At 32.2% G+C, this 18,503-nt stretch overlaps 1 long non-coding RNA gene across 1 annotated transcript; it reads left to right on the top strand.

Moving 5' to 3' along the window:
* Positions 1-4,215: 4,215 nt before the first annotated feature.
* On the top strand, positions 4,216-17,914 carry LOC148282351 (uncharacterized). The gene is made up of 2 exons (XR_015822112.1): positions 4,216-4,248; positions 16,378-17,914. It is a non-coding gene; the product is annotated as an uncharacterized LOC148282351 (long non-coding RNA).
* The last annotated feature ends 589 nt before the right edge of the window (positions 17,915-18,503 follow it).

Genomic DNA, 18,503 nt, shown 5'->3' with positions numbered 1-18,503 from the left:
CAAATAACATTATGTAACAGATAACAAAAGTTAAATAAATTAGTTTTCATCCAAAATACTGTCGTAATAAGCGTGGTAGTCTGCAGATAATTTTTTTTAAAGTTTTTGCAGATAATCGAACTGTCTCTTTTTAATTTTAAGAAGATCTTTGTGAAGGCGTGGTAAATTTTCGAAAGATTGAGGCTCTACGGAAATACTTCTTCGTTGGGGTTAGGGAGTCCAGTTATCCGAAAACCTCAATTCATCATTTATTTCGCCATCAGAAATATACTGCAAATCACAAATATCGGTAACCACTGAGTCGCTCTTTTTTTCCCAGGACGAATCGTTTTGTAAATCATGGTTTAAATAGTGAAAATCATAAAGTTGTCCATTTTTCCGGTCTGTCTTACAGACATCATAGTGCTGTGCTGGAAGCATAGAATTAAGAATAGTCCAGAAACCGCATACGCACATCAAACAGAAGGCGACTAAACTACTCATAAATGAGTAGGTTTACGTTTTGACCCGTTAGTTTCTTTGCAGACGTCGCTCATTACGCAACTCCTGATTTGAATTCAACTATGTCGTGTTGTGTCTTTTTAAAGTGTAGAAATACTGCTAGGATCTTAAAGAAACAGGATGGTATCACATTTATGTGTAATTAACAAATGAATGTTTGAGTAGCAAATGCATTACTTTAAAAATTGAATTATTTTTCCATCCGTCAGATTGTCGAAGAAACAAAATGGAAATTTCGTTAGTGTTGCCAGGGTAGTATTTTTTTTACCCTACTTTGCTCATCTAATGCAAGAACTAACGAAAATTAGACTTCGGATTAAACAACGCCGTGGGGGACATTTGAACGACATTATCTTTAAAACATCAAATATTATTTAACATATCCGTTTGGTGTAAAATAAAATTTGTTTTATATTTTTAGTTGAAAGTTCATAAATTCAATTAGTCTTATCAAATGACCCTTTACTTATCTACTGTGTGGTCTCAATCAATGTTTCCGCACGCACAATAAAATTTTTGAGAAATTGACAGATTGCTTTTTTTTACCTTACATTTGTGTTATGATTATTTTTTTTCCCACCAAGCAACATTACGCGGCGACATCACGAATGCACGCGGCGAAAGTAGAGCATAGTGGGGGGATTTATGGACACAGTCCGATGTATTCAAATATATGCGCTCCCCAAACACTAGATTTGGAGATCGTGCTTTTGCTGCCGCCGGCCCCTCTGCCTGGAACCAATTGCCTTCAAACTTACGAATCATCGACAGTCCCAGTCAGTTCAGATCCCAACTAAAATCCCACTTCTTTAGACTTTCATACCCTTACTTTTAAATCTGGGAATATAATATATCACTTTAGTTTAGTTAGAATGTGAGTTTATATATACAATTGTAAAGCGCCCTTGAGGTGATTTTTTACAAAAATGGGGCTATATAAATCAGCCAAATATTATTATTATTATTATTATCTTCTAATTCATTCCATAAATAAAAATGGCCATCTTTTATATTCAAATTAAAAATATAAAAATTACGCACAATTTTGTTTTATAGTATAAACTTAAGACATTCTATTTGAGCCTTTTCAGCCTGCAGTATCATTTTTTTTTTCGTGAATTTTTTTATTTTCCTTTTCATTTAGAGCTTTTGTTTTTTTTTGTTGACGTGTATTAAATTCCACATCAGATAATTTTCCTGTTTTATGTGTAACACAAATATCGCACACATTTTTTTTGGGACGAAAAAGAGAGACCATTTTTTTGGAGTGCATTTGAGAATGTTGATGATGATAGTTAATTTGCACCAATAATTTACATATAAATTGTACAAAGCTGCTTCAGAGGTCCATTCTTGTACAAAAAAAAATTAATTTGTAAAAATAAAGAATCCAATTTAAAACTGTTCCAATGAACAAGACGCGCGAAAATTTGCTATTTATTTCATTTAGTTATTTTTTAGTTACATTGAGAACATTACAGAGTATCCAATTAATTCTCAACACATTAAAAAATATACATATCAGATTTATTAAATAGAAAAGAGAAAAAAAAGTCATGTAAAATTGACATACATATTACAATTTGGAAATTGCCCTCCTAAGAGTAATCCCACTGTCATGAAATATATCGACATTCGAGGCGATACGATTGAATAACACGATTGCTCTATATATATATATATATATAATTGGATAATTTTTATAGCGCCATTTTTGTGAAAATCAACTTAAGGGCGCTGTACAATTAATAAATATCCCAGTACGTCTTGCGGCTACAGAGCGCATGGACGGTAGGGATTTTAGTTCCTCGTTTTCAATTAAGATCAATCAAAAATTATAACAGATAGAAGCTAGATTACAGGACGTCTTGCAGCTACAGAGCGCATAGACAGTTAGAAATTTAGCCCCCGTTTACACATTTTAAAAATTGACAAATAAATTTAGTGTATTAATGATATTTAAAAAAAAAAAATGAATAATAAAAAGAAGTAAGAAATCAACACGTCTTGCAGCTACTAAGCGCATCGACGATTGGAATTCTAGACCCCGTTTACAAAATTTAGGTATTTTAAAGTTGATATATAAAAGCTAGATAACCAATCATCGTGCAGCTACAAAGCGCATGGACGAGTGGAATTCCAGCAAAGTTAAAACAATATCAATAAATTTATAAAAAATAGAGCATAGTAGTAAATTGGTCAAGTGTTCATGCCAAAAAGTAAGCAATAAAAAAACTAAATAAATCAAACACTGTTTCAACACCATGGGAGATAGATGTCCGAAGAGAAGCTTTTGTAGACAGTAGGTAGATACCGTCGCCATGTGGCCCATTGGCTGCTAGATAATTTCTGGAAACGCACGTGTGTAGTACTATTATGCCTTTTGTTCCAACGACTTAGTGTCCATTTTGGTCCGTATTATTTCGTTTTATAAGAAGCAACATTCCTGTTCAATTCACTTTTTTACATGAATATTACACAAACGCTATGTACCTGTTCAATTCACTTTTTTACATGAATATTACACAAACGTTATATACCTACCGACATAACCATTGGCAGGTTGGTTCTGCATCGTGGTAGGTAGAACAACCTGTGTTGCCTTTGTCGAAGATAATGAACAGGGATAATTGACAGATTTCGATGCAGAATCACAGAAAACAAAGGAGTTACGAGTATTGCATTTTGACTTATGAGCGTGATGGAGTTTCGAGGTTTGTATTTTTCTGTTTTATTATCTTAAATTATTTGACTCATTTTCAAGGTTTTCGCCCAAGATGTAAAACAGTTTAAATTTTCAAATGGCAAATCTCAATTTCGGCAAAATAGAGAGTTACGAGTTTTACAATCTAGGGTGATGATATACAATAAATAAAACAAACGCGACAGTAAAAATAATAATAATTTTAAAAAAAGAAAACCATCTGAAAACCAATTGGCAAACGTAGACTAAGTATTAAAAGGACGACTAAGATTACTGACAAATTACTATTGCTAAAAATGTTCGTTATTTGCCTTTTACAAAGAATGAGTCTTTTCAGATCGACAATTAGGGATAAACATTAATAAGTTCTTGCTGCTTATTCCAAGAAACGTATTAAAGGGAATTAACTCGAGTGAAAGTTAAGTTAGTATAAACTCAAAATAAGCAAGAAAGAAAACAGTGTTCTTCTGTCTCCAGAACAAAAGAAACGAGGTTATCGAATGTTGGAATTCGCTTTATTTTTAGAGTCTTACTTAGAAGATTCTCAATGCAATAATTACCATTACGTTTTTAATTTAAAAAAAAGCCATTTTCAAAATAGAGGATCAAAGAAGCTTTGTCAATATTTCATAAACACCTTTTTATCAGCAGTTCTCTAAAAACAAAATAGGAATAATAATAAACGTGTGCACGTTGAAATAAAGGATTAAGGTTCGATTTCACACGGCCATAATACTAGCATGTACATAATATTATGTAACAGTCGGCTGTAGTTATTAATTATTTCTTTGATAAAAATAAATATTAGTTTTAAAAAAAAAAAACAAATCATATACATAATTTCGTCTAGCATTCAGTTTTTGCTGCCGCAAAGCCGTGCTAGTCAGCGGGTAAAATTACAAACAAAAAATCACGCCGTTTTCTGTAGAGTTAGGCAGAGAGAATAAAACCCCACATCACTCTGTCTTTCAGGTCAACAAAATAAATCATAGAAAAAAAGAGTTCATATCTTTATTTATTTTTTTTTATTCAGGAAACATACAGTACAGTTACAAAGTTTAATATTTTACACAATTAGACTTAATTCTAATGGACCAGTGAAGTTTTCATATTAAAAAGCAATTATATGTAAGGTTAATTATGAAAGTATAAAAAGAGAAGGAAAAAGAAAAACATAAATGAATGTTGTTTAAAAATTAAAATTTAAGTGAAAAAAAGATATTTTAAAGTTTGTAGTTTGTAGTGAGTATTTACAAATCTTTAGTTTGAATTAAGGATAGTGCACGTTTTTTAAAAGAAGGAAAATTTTGAAAGTTTGGAATCTGGCGTAGTATCTGTTCGTAGTATATGTTATATAGAGGTTATAATACGATATAGAATCATAAAAGTAGAAGTTGAAGCATCCGAACAACATCTAAAAAGAAAAAAATAATGTTTTTTTTCAAAGGCACTTTGGAAATTATATGAAATCCAGCGCAATACCGGATGAAATTGACTGTTGATAATTCAAAGCAACATAATTCACGATTTTGTGACATCATGCGGTGATGCATTTTCTAAAGCAACGTTGCCAGTCGTGATTAAGAGAGAGATAAAATTAACGTAATATTATTTTGGACTAATGTATATCAGTAATACACAGTTGTCATTTTGACGCAGTGACGTCTGAAGTCTTAATCCGATCATGACGCTAGTCATAAACACCTGCAATGAGATATAAAAAGGCGTAGTCAGAACGATAGCGATATCGTGCAGTGAATCAACAGAGCGGTGGGAATAGGACGAGTCGTTGCAACAATGGAAAGTGGGCGCGGGAGATCATAACACAACAGCCAGCGGCCAGCGGCCAGGCCGAGTAAAGTGTTTGCCAAGACTCGGAATGTTTGTCTGCCTTGTCTTTTGCCAACATAGGTACTTGGTAATGATCTAGTGAACCGAAGTTTTGGACGTTAATGCACACCGAAAGGGCGTTTGAGATGGAATTAGCACCAAAATTGTCCGTCGGCGTGCAATAACGCTGAACTAAAAATAGTTTTTTTAGCAACCTAAAAAATACCATTTTCAAAATTTTTTATTTGAATGCGCGCCAAGCCAAATTCACAAAAACCTTTTTTTATCAAAATCTTTGAGAAAGGCTGGGAAAAAGCCCTAACATCATAATCAGCCAATAAGGAAGGTTTTTTTTAATACTTTATAGTTTGTTAATATACTATTTAATCTGGCCCATTTTTTTTATGTATCGTAATATCAGCGCAATGATTTTTAAAGTTTTATTATTAGTATTATTATTATAGATAACACTTATAGCGCCATTTTCGTAATATAATACCTCGAGGGCGCTTTACATAGTGATTCTATTGTTAAATAAATTTAATTGAAGCTTTTCAATTTGTAATTTAATTAAAACAATTTATTTTGTTGTCACATGCTACCTGTTTTATTCAAATGATTTAGAGAACAAGTGGGTTTTAAGTTTTTTCCGAAACATCACTTTACTTTCACACCTCTACTGGGAGAGCATTCCATGCCATAGGGCCTACGACCGCAAATGCGCGTTCACTAAATTTAGTGCACTGTTTGCGTAGAGGTATAATAACTTTTCCTCTCGCCGTAGACGTAGCTGATCTAAGCGTGAGACGCCTGTCAGCTAGTTCATCTGGAATGCATAGTTCCCTTAGATATTTCGGAGCAGAGTTCTGCAGTGACTTATACATAAGCCAACAGTCCGAAATTATATTTTTTCAAGTTCTCTTCCGCTTATTATTTGTCAGGTCTGCCGATTATCCCGTTTACGGTAAGCAAACCGGATATCTTTCACAGCTCTCTTATCATTAGTTGATTTATACGAACCGGTGACGTCATTCAAAGTAGTTTGTTTTTATTATAACTTTTTTTTTCGTAGATTTTCAAGAAACTTTGACGTACAATTGAATGCTCTAATTTTTACCGCGCGCAAGAAAACATTTTTTGTATCCAATTTCCAGTAGGGCTGACGTTACTCAATGGTGGAACATTGCTGGAAATCGAGGTTGTGGCAGAACTGGAGCAGGACGCTTAACTGCCATTCTTCTTCATTTGGTTACATATTAAACTATTTTTTTTTGGCTTTTTGTTTCGTTCTTTTTAGTTCGATTATCTTTAAATTCTCTTCGGTTTTCTCTTAAATATTTTATTTGTTTCATATTGTTTGTATCTGAAAATCTACTCTTAGGTCAGCATTTGATTCAGGCAGAGGAAAACTTGTCGAAATCCGGCGCTCCCCAAACACTAGATTCGGAGATCGTGATTACGCCGTTGCCGGCCCCTCTGCCTGGAACCAATTGTCTTCAAACTTACGAATCATCGACAGTCCCAGACAGTTCAGATCCCAACTCAAATCTCACTTCTTTAGTTTATCATACCCTCAATTTTTTAATCAGAAAATATAATATGTCACTTACGCTTAGTTATAATGTAAGTTTAAGTATACAATTGTAAAGCGCCCTTGAGGTGATTTTGAAAATGGCCAATCAATCAGCTAAATATTATATTTTTAGTTTTTCTACTGACATTTTTTGGCGGAACTGCATTTTAATTATAATAATAAAAATACTTTATAGTTTTATTCCACTTTTATTTATAATTAATTTATAATTTTTTTTACCAGTGACCGGGTTTCGTCGTGACCGACATCGTCAGACTGGTGGGAGACTAAACAAATTTCTATGTTATATACAAGTGCAAGCAGGGGTTGTAAATCATGATTTTATATAATTATGTAAATTAAAGAATTTAAATTAAAATAATTTAAGTATAAGGTAATAACAATTATAAGAATATAAGTTTTGTTTGAATGTATATAATAAGAACTGGTGTAAAATATATAATTTTTCACTGGTAAAAAATTTATAAAATAATTATAAATAAAAGTGGAATAAAACTATAAAGTATTTTTATTATTATAAATATTATATTATTTTTATTATTATTATCTGTTTAACTATCATAGGAGTAATGACATTCTTTATCATGTTTTTCTGATTATTTATACTTTGGAATGGTTATATGGCTGGTTAGGTATTACACAACCCGTCCATTAGAAATGAAATAAAAAAATATTATTAAGTGAATTGACTTCTTCAATTTTCACGACCATTCAGATACTAATCAGTTTTGAGTTTCTTTGCCGTTTTGGACAACATTGCAGCGTCGATAATCGAAGCTTATAGAATATTAGTGTACAATAGACGCTGAAAACACACATCATAATAAAAAAGAAAAAACATCAGCGGTATATTGGTAGGAACCGCCATTTTCGATTCCACTGGCCCAGAACCATTTTCTGGACATATTTTATTAGATCCACGTATAAAGTCGGCCGATGACTTGCGTTGTTCTTACTCCTTCTTTATCACTATACCTATTTTGTCGACATTCCTCCGGTCTGTTAACACACACCATATATCAATGTCATCCCTTCTGCCCTATTCCGGTGTCACTCTTATCGAACGATAGCGACGAACAACACCTGCGCCTGCGGTATGAAAGTAAAAACCAGCTGAACGCTGAACCGGTTCAGAATAGAACAAATATAAAGTATAATAAATTTAAATGAAGAAGAAAGATAACTATAAAAACAATAACATATTCTAAGTATGTATTTTTTTTTCTTCTTTAATGCACAAAATACACAATTTTACATAGACACAATTATATGTTTTTTATGTCCCGACTTGTTAAAAAATTCCGTATCAAGTCGGGACTCTTCTATATATAAATCAAAAAAAAATATTTACATACTAAAACAATATACAATTAATCAAAACAATATGCAAAATAATCAAAACCATGTACAAAATAATAATAGAAAAATATAAATAATAAAAATTTATAAACGTCGAAAAATGGAATGTAGAAAAGTTATATAATAATACGTATGACAGTGATGATATACACATATACGTATGTGGATAATAATGAAGACAGCAGCGATGTTATTTATTTATTCCCGAAGCAATCTCATACAGTGGTCTTTACCCCTCGATACAATCCAATTATGGATCTTCATCTTAAATATAGACGTTGTTTTGGAGAACTTAATATGTACATCCAAGACGTTGAAATATATACATATTGAAAATAAATACAGTTGAAATAAATACATATAAAACAACACTAAGCAAAAGTAAAAAATGATCAGACTTGACATTTTAAGAAAGAACGTGAATGTGTAAATAATGCAAATGATCAATAATACAGACATAACAATAGAATCTGTTATTAACCATACAAATGTTTTTTTTCGCTTTTTTTTTCTTTAGTTTTGATTCAGTAAATAAGCGCATGTTTCTGTATATTGCGCAATATGCTTAAGGGTTAGTTGAACCATAAAAGGATTAGTTTAAAGTTCATTCATTGTGGCGTTTTAGTCGGTGACAAAGTGAGTTGCATGATAAAAGTAACATTAAACAACACGTTTTGCCCGTTTAAAAGAAAACGCATAAATTATTTAACTTTTTGTGGTGCAACAAGATATAGTCTAATAGTCTACCGATTATTCAATAGATGTAGATTAATATTATTTTGGTATTCTTTATTTTGTTTTATTATAAATACTAATACGAATCATCGACAGTCCCAGTCAGCTCAGGTTCCAACTAAAATCTCACTTCTTTAGTTTGTCATACCCTCAATTTTAAATACTCGTGTAATACGTAACTTTAGCTTAATTAGAATGTTAGTTAACGTAAAGAATTGTAAGGGTAGAAAAGATGGAAGAGTAGAAAAAGATTATGACAGGAGAGTGAATGCGGGCAACAAAATGAACGGAGCACTAAGCACAGTAATTGCTAATAAAAATATGTCAATCGAAGCTAAACTGGCAGTGCACAACGGAGTTTTAGTCCTAACACTTATGTATGGAAGTGAAACATGGAACTGGCAGAGGAAGGATGAAAGCCGAGTGAACGCTGTTGAAATGCTATATCTTAGACGAATGTGTGGGAAATCAATGTATGACAGGGTTACGAATGATGGAATCAGGCGAGTGTAGATCTGAGTCAAGTATAATTGATAAGATTAAGAAAGGTTCTCTGAGATGGTTTGGTCACGTAGAATGAATGGACGAGGAAAGAGTGGTAAAACAAGTTTATATGGCGAAAACGAACGGTAACGTGAGACGAGGACAACCAAGGAAGACGTGGCATGATCAGATGAATCAAAATCTTAAGTCTGGTCATATCAAAAGCAGACAGAACCGAAGGGCATGTATGACAAGTTGTATGAATGTGGAAGAAGCTAGAGATATATGCCAGGATAGACGTGTGTGGCGGTTCATTCTCTCTGCCTACCCCTACGGAGAAATGGCGTGATGGTAGTAGTAGAATTGTAAAGCGCCCTTGAGATGATTTTTTACAAAAATGGCGCTATTTAAATCAGCTAAATATTATTATTATACATATAAATGTACCTGAAGAAATCTTTACAGCCAATAAGAAATTTAATTTTTAAAATACATAATACATGTTTCTATATTTGTAGGTAGGTTAGGTGCTAAAATACTTTTGTAAAAAATAATAAAATGATTTTGATTCCACAATAAAAATATTTTTTATTTGCAATGTTGTTATTGTTTTGTAAAAAGAAGAAGCCCTGTTTGAAAATCCAGAAAATGGCGGACGTCCCACTGACCGCGATATTCCCGGAGTGCATGAGCCTAAAGAGGAATCCAGTTTTTTGTTCGCCGCCAATCGCCGGCAGTCAGATGTATCCAACTGCATAAATATGTGCACGGGGAATCGTAAATCCAGAGTGAATGTTGAGATACGCGGAGACCAGATTTGAAAAGGGTGAAGCGAGAAGGTTCTAGTCTTCGGAGATTTGTATCTATCAAGGATTTAAGATTCCATATAATTTAATATCTTTATTTCAATCGTATTTGATTAAATTTAATTGGGTAAAAAAGTCGCACAATAACAACATGTAGTTAATATTACAATAACACAATTTATAGCAAATAGATACATATTTCAAAGGATGGATACATAATGTTTTTCATTTATTTAGTGATAATTTTTAAAACCAGTTAGGGTTAAATAAACATATTATAAAGTAAAGTCATGTCTCGTTCAGTTAGTTTATTTACCATGTGCTTTTAAAATGTTGATTTTAAATTTGGTAGTGTTTTTGTTGTCTGGTATTTCATTACTTTTAAAACATTTAAGTTTGTAAGTGAAAATTCTTGATGGAAGTTCATTGAAATTTATTATAGAAATAGAAGATGAGTGATTAAAGCACCACTCGTCTTTTATTTCTATAATCATTACTATTAAGCTGTCATATTTTAAAATTACGCTTGTATACCGAAAATACATTTTTTTTATTTTTCCCTATTACATAAGCACAAAAAAATCCCACAAAGGCATGGCCTGTGTGTGGGTTTAAATTTTATTTTAAATTTCAATAAAGGCTACTGGAAGAATACGATAGATATAAACATTTCAAAATATAAGTGCTTATATTTGAACACAAGTTTTTTTGACGATAACAATGAGAAAATAATAATGTAAATACATTATTATTATCTAGTCATTAAAAAAAGAAGCCATTTGTTGAAATTATGGATAAAATAGGCTTTAATCGAAACAAATTCAAATAATTAATCTCTATCATATTGTCCCTATGAAATGCATTGAACAGTTTTGGAGCTGGAGTCTGGATTTACAATAAGGGATTTCAAGTAAACTATTCAATCTTCGACAATAAAACTATAATTTAACATAGAACAAGAGTGTCAATTGAAAATTTAACAATATACAATGTATATAGGTAAATTGGTTATGTATATTATACATATATGAAATTCATGTATAGTGTATATTTCATATTTGGTACATGTTTTTTTATTCTATACAAATCTACTTTTATACATTTAGTAAATGTTGTAACTGTAACTTTCCAAAAAAGGGACTAGCTCTTGTGCCTGGAGAGTGACTAACGCTGTTATAGTTATTTACTTATTAGATCAATTTTAAATATACGAGAACATGAGAAAAAAATAAAAACTTATAGGATATAAAAATAAAAACAGTAATACATTTATACTAATTAAAATTTAATGCAGTTTTTATACTTTTTCAAAAAAAATCTTTATTTTATTCTTTAACTTACTTTGAATTTATTTATCGTCGGCCTCGTGGTGTAATAGTCAGCGCGTTTGTCTACTAAGCGAGAGGTCTCGGGTTCGATTCCCGACACGGTTGATATGAAATATTTATTAAGGGTGTTATCACACTAGGGTATTTCATTGTCCCTGGGCTGGTACCTGAAGCGTAAGACTGATCACCTTACCTTCATGTAACAAAATTGATCGATATATGCTACGATTGATGTACCAACCCAGTGCCTTATGCACCATTAGGTGCGGAAAGGGAATGACGATGATGATGATTTTTTTTATTGATATATAAGTTTTAATAGTTTTTAGTTCATTGGGGAAATTATTGTAATTTTTGACACCTATGAAGACAAAAATATTTTGTACATGACTTGTGAGGAATTTAGGGATTTTAATATTATTTTGGTATCTGGGTGACTTATTTATCTCAAATTCTTATTTTGTTTTCTTTTTATTACTATTTTAAAATAATGTTCCGTTATTATTCAATGGTTAATTAATTAAGTCATTAGCTCTTTTAATTCAATATTTCGTTATCGTGCATTATTCATTTTAATTTGAAGTAATTTAAGTGAATATTTATTATCTATTTATATTCAGATGTTTGTTGATGCTTGACAAAACAGCTCGGCAAGCCGGGAATTAAAACCAGAAGAGACGAGAGTTTCGATGAGCAATACATTAATAGCCATCGCGTGGGTGTAGTGGTACACATGTTGGTGTTCCTTCAAACCTAAGAGCGTCCATTCATCTAATCTAGGGCCGGCCGAAAGATGCGTTCATTAAATTAATGGCCCATCTGGCCATTGTTTGTGCACGAACATCCCATCTTGTCTACTAAGTACCGCCCCATCTTTCCATTCCCAATGCTCACTATTAATACATCGCCTCGGAGTTATCTAAAAATACAGCTAGGATTTGTATTTAGCCAAACGAGTACCAGTCGACGATATGCAGCGGTATAGAGGTTTGTATTTATTAGAACATAATATTTTGAGTTTGTCCAAATTTTCGGGACTGGATTCAACTCCCCGGGAGCTATTAATATTAACATATTGCAACAGAGACGAAGAACATTTTAGGAAAGGCAATATAGAAGTCTAGCCATCTAGAGGGCTTATGACTTGTCATTGGCTGGTTTAAGTAGCCACTTGAGTATGTAGGTGAAATAATTCTATTGGATAATTCTTACCCCTCACCCGCATAAATAAAGGTTTCAGCTTTTTAACTTCACAAACATAAACAAATAAAAGAATTGAAGGAATATAGATGTACAATAAATACGAAAAAACGAAAGCGTTACACATTACGTACCCATATAGTAGACCAAGAGAAGATATATTAATATATGCACACACTCACGAATGTTTGCATAAAAATCTACAAGACTGTAAATGCACAAAAATAGATCCTGTATCAAAATATAAATATTTACGTATTATTATAAATTCCACTTTCAATTGGGAAGAACAGGTAAAAACAGTTTGCAATAAGCTAAGAGTCTGCCTGCTTAACATGTACCACTTAAAACCATACCTGCCATACCCAGTGCTGAGACTAGTTTACTTGGGGCTAGTTGACCCAATAATTCAATATAGATTAAGAATATGGGGACTAGGTTTTAAATCTTATACTGAAAGAGTCTTGAACCTACAAGTACAAATTTTAAAAACTATCGTACATGTAAAAATAAAGATTGAGGCAAAAAGACAATCATATGATATTATTTGATTATGTTAACGTTCTGTCGATTAACAAACAGTGTCAGTATAAGATAGCGAGATATCATTTTCTCGATTGCAGTTTTAAATCCAAAGTAACTCACCAGATCGTGACCCGACAAGTATCGGCACAGCAGCTGACGGTGCCACGATCGAAGAAATACTATTGAGATAGAACAATGGGGAGTGTAGTACCAAAACTGTTTAATTTAATACCCGTTGAAAATAGTGAGGAAAAAAACCTTAATACATTTAAAAAATAGTCAAAACCTTATTAAAAACAGCAAGTGAAACTTAAGTGTGCACATATATTATATTCTTAATTTATTATTAAACTTTGTACTTACCTTTTATAAATAAAAAAAAATAGAAAAATGTAATGTAACCCGCAGACAAGCCTTGACTTTGCGGGAGCAAAAATACAATTATATATGTTATTTATTTGTTAAAATAAATAAAACTTTAAAAAAATATATATGGGCAGAATGGTGAATGTTACATAGTGTGTTAAGTGGTCACATAAACCAGCCAATGACAGGTCATAAGCCCTGTAGATGTCTAGACTTCTATATTACCTTCTCTAAACTGTTTAAAGGTAGAGGAGTGTAATAAGAAGATATACACGTATTTAAATGGAGTGAACCTATTTTAAGCAATAAGCAGCCTAAACTAAAGCGAGATGAATTAGATTTGTATATCGACTATTTCCCAGTTGATAAGAATTCAGAGTCCATGCAACCAATACGCTGTGTGTAAAAAGCCGTTTAAACGTGGACAATACAATATTGTTTTCTCCCAGGACTCTACCATTATCCTATTGTAATTGTCCCGAGACATCGCTACCGAGATAGACGGGCAGGCTATCTTCGCGGAACAATTATTACCCCCACCACCGCGCGCGCCGGCGCCGCATTGTCCCCATCTGAACACGCACGGGCAGGACCTTGTGACAATTGCGATTTGCTCGACGTGAACGAGTAGCTCCCGCACATTTTTTCTGCCGAAAATGGAGGCAGAATAAAATACTTTTTATTATTTAGTTCGTTATTCAACAATTCCAATACATCTTGGTATAAAATAAATATTATTTATCGTGAACTCGCTCGTAATAAACCCCGTCGTGTGTTCATTTTCGCAGCGCTCACATGTGAACTGCGGTCGAATTTTCGCATTGTCCCAGCATTCTATCCCGCGCGGTCGAGGCTGTTCACGGAGCTGGGACAAGACAATATAGTGTATTGTTCACATGTGAACAGCCCTTAAGGAATAAACAGATGTTTTTTTTTAATAAGGATAAAATTCCATGTCAGTTTTCGTTTTGTGACACGATTTAGATATAAATTGACTAGGTAGATAGGCCGTTTAGATAATGTGTCACAGCGTAAATTAATTCCTACACCTAGCTCCTTTCCTCTCGCCAAATTGAATCCTGTCCCTTTCGCACCTATATGAAGTTTCGAAAAACAATTTAATAGTTATTTTTTGTCACCTAGTAAATGTCAGTATCGGCTTTGGACTCGATAGAAGTACTTGTTAATCGCCGATCGGTTTCGGCACAAAACGAATTGCTAAATATAATTAATAATAAAATAAAATAAATTGAATGTGTAAAAGAAAACGAAGATACCAACAGTGTGGAGTTTCGCTGCAGCTTTCCAGAGGAATAAGAAAATCTTCCAAAAGGTCAGTCCATTTCACTCCATTTCCTTATTAATCCGTTTGCGCCGTGACATTAGAAAATTTAATATACCCGCTGTCGGGAACCAGATTATGCTTTGCCACTAAGTAATAAAATTTAAATAATTTCAATATTTCAATTTATTTTTTGCACGTTGGGTTTATAACACTTTGACCCACAAAAAAGAACCCTCTTAATTCTCACTCACAATTCCTTCTTCTAGAACTCATAGTGTTTATGCGGCTCGATTGTGGAATCATCTCCCATCCACTATCAAACATGTTCCTACGGTATCTCTGTTTAAATTACGCCTGAATAAACATCTCATTTTTCGTCCTTAATCTGTCCTCATTTTATCTCTTTATTCCCCTTTCTCATTAAACAAATTGCGATATAAATTAATTTATTTACACAATTGCTAGTTATATTTTTGCATCTATTTTATTTTTTCTCGCATCCGTTTTCAAACGTAAATCAAATAAAACCATTTATTTTATTGGTTGGTTGGTAGAAATTAACATTTGGCAATAAGCCCGCCAATGTAAAAAAATGTATGCACAAAAAGTTTAAAAAAATAATTCATTAAGGCAAACGCAAAGTTTAAAAAAACTGGTTTTATAGCACAGGGACATTAGACCTAAGAATATTGGATACATAAATTGATTTTAAAAGTAGCGGCTGTCCTCATACGAATTCTATTTTAAAAACGAAATATTATTATTTCATTTGCTCTGACACATGAAAACACAAGAAAATATAAGATATTCATATAAAAAATGGAAATTAATTTTATTGCGTAGATTGTAAACATACAAAATATATATTTATAGTAGGAAAACGTCATAGTTTACAAAATACGCACCCACGACAATTTCTTGGCAGGGCAACTCTAGGAACCTCACTTGAAAATTGTTACCATGTTTTAAGTATTGTTTTTTGTCGCGGTGTCTTTTTTTACAGTGTAAATAACACGATTTTCACGAGTTCTAGATGACTGCACTAAAACAAAGTTTGGACGAATGCCAAAAATAAGAACAGTTATGCAGCTAATATCCTACTACGCTTATTTGGCATGTGATTATTAATAAAAAAAACAGATTTTATTTATATTTGGATAATTTATATAGCGCCGTTTTTGTGAAAATCACCTCAAGGGATGTTGATAATATACGAGTATTTATATAAATGGTAAACTAAAAAGGTCACTGTATAAACAGTTAGCGAAAATTTATGTAAATAATCGCACGGTATTTATAATTTTTAGTAATACAAAATTAATTGTAGGTAATACAAAAATGCAATAAATATTCTAAACTGATTTGCAATTTTATTTACAAAAACCTATAACAGTGAAATATAGCTTTATTTACGGTCAAATCACGGGGTTTTATTAAACATATTATGGACGGGTATTTTCTTATGTGTACTAGGTATTTCCGTACAAGAAGGTAAGTCCTTATGTATTATTTTTATACGTGGGTATTTTCAAATTTTTGAAGTAAAAATTAGATTCAACACTAGATATATTTTAATAAAGACGGAAGGTAAATGGAAGTCTTGGCATTAAAGGGATTATTTTTTATTTATTTTTATTTTCTTTTATTCAGGAAACATACAGTACCGTTACATAGTTTTATATTTTACACAGTCAGACTTAACTCTAATGGACCAGTGAAGTTTCCATATCATATAATAATTATATGTTAGGTTATCAATGAAAGTACAAAAAAGAGAAGGAAAAAAAAAACATAAATGGAAGTTGTTTAAAAATTAAAATTAAAGTAAAAACGTTATTTAAAAGTTTGAAGTTAGTATTTACAAATGGAAATAATATCAACAATGAAGAAAAAACATTTGTAAAAGTAATTAAAATGTATGACCTGTCATTGGCTACAAGCATTCTAATACTAATAATACTTTTTTTTTTACAATAGGTTTTGTATCTTTGTTGTAATATTTATCAACGGGTTTTGAATCTGTTATTAGTATAGAAAAAAGAAAAGAAACATTTATATTTAGTGGCTACTCTCAGTTAAAAATCCTGCAGATGGAATTGAGTGGAGATTAGTCGCCCCCGTGGAGTACTGGTTAGCGTTTACCTGACACTCGAGTAAAATTTAACATTAATCCAATTTAAGTAATTTTACAGTGCCTTGGGATTGGTACGATCCGTCTGAAATATGCCAATGGGAAGAACTCGGAATAATGTTTATTTATGATAAACGCGGCTATTGTTGCATTACACTAATAATTGATTATTATTGTCAGTTGAACAAAATAAGGACGAATTCTGATAAAGTGTCGAGATACGGCTTACACTAAGGCCGTATCCATTGAACTGCTAAATTGCAATGCCGAACGAGGCAACGAGTGGAAAATACATTCAAAAGCTTCAAGTAGGCGTAAATTACGTTAATCAATCGAAATTCTAACGTGATCAAAGATAAGTAGGTACTTGTATTCAAATTAATACCTACCTACTTATTAAATAGGTAACATTAAAGTGAAGGATAAAGGCGTCGCGTTGTGACGAAACTTATCGAGTGGGTTTTAAATTATGGCTGATAAATTAAATTTATTTTTAGAAAAACAATTACCGGTGTAATCAAATCCACTGCGTAGATGTTTTAATAAAATATATTTGATTGATGTATTTTTTTCGAGCTCTGCCAACTACCCCCACTTGCTTCAAGTGAAATATTTACCATCATCATACGCTTACCCGCATCTGCTAAATATATTTTTCTGTGCACGAGCGGATTATTCATGGAGAATACAGTTAAGTGTGTGAAAAATAAAAAAAAACCCGGAAGAGTGCTTTCTCCTAGATTAATAATCTCAGCTGGCGATAAGTCCGCTACGTAGTGTAGTGGTTGACGCGTGCGCCAACTATGCTTGAAGTCTTAGGTTAACGTATTTTTCGGACCATAAGACGTACTTTTTTACTCTGAAAATTCAACCAAAAGTTGGGGTGCGTCTTATGGTCCGACGTTCTTATGGGGCTATGTATAGCGTGTGAGCTCGCCAATATATGACAGTAAAATTTTTATTGTCTTTGAATTTCCTAGAGTTTTAACCATCGAAAAAAAAGAAGATTGCAAATCAAATCAACAGACAATGGAAATTTGATGTGTATTATTTTAATAGATTGTTTATAACAGAAAAATACATAGAGAAATATGCATTTTTTTTTGTAATAAAAACAGTCTAGTTAATTCGAATAAATAAAAATACGCTTTATATTAACAATATTAATTAAAATGCAAAAATAATATTGAATACTTGACAAATAAATATTATTTAATGTGTTACAAACATAATTTAAAAAACGGATAGCGATTAAAAGTAAAAACTATCTTTAGTTTAATTCTTATAGCGATAAATACATAAACATTATAAAACAGGAGTTATACAAATACAAAAATAATATTTAAACTAGGCGGCTACCTACACGGTTAAATTTCGAAACACCACGCAATTTCTTATCTCGGCTACGCTATGTAAGATGAAAAAAAATATTTAAATTAATAATTTCATCACGTCATGAAGTCGCCCCTGGGTAGCGCCTGCTAACGTCAAACAACAAAAACATCCTCGTTTTTATCACAATATTTCGGCTACGCCATGAATCTCTTTTTTTAAATAATTTCTCACGTCACAAAGTCGCCCCTGGGTAGCGCCTGCTAACGTCAATCAACAAAAACATCCTCGTTTTTATAACAGTATTTCGGCTACGCCATGAAT

The sequence above is a fragment of the Micrasema longulum genome, unplaced genomic scaffold (genome assembly GCF_059751315.1).
Source record: "Micrasema longulum isolate JH-2025_06_02 unplaced genomic scaffold, ASM5975131v1 h1tg000335l, whole genome shotgun sequence".
NCBI lineage: Eukaryota > Metazoa > Arthropoda > Insecta > Trichoptera > Brachycentridae > Micrasema > Micrasema longulum.
This window is presented reverse-complemented; position numbering and strand designations above follow the sequence as displayed.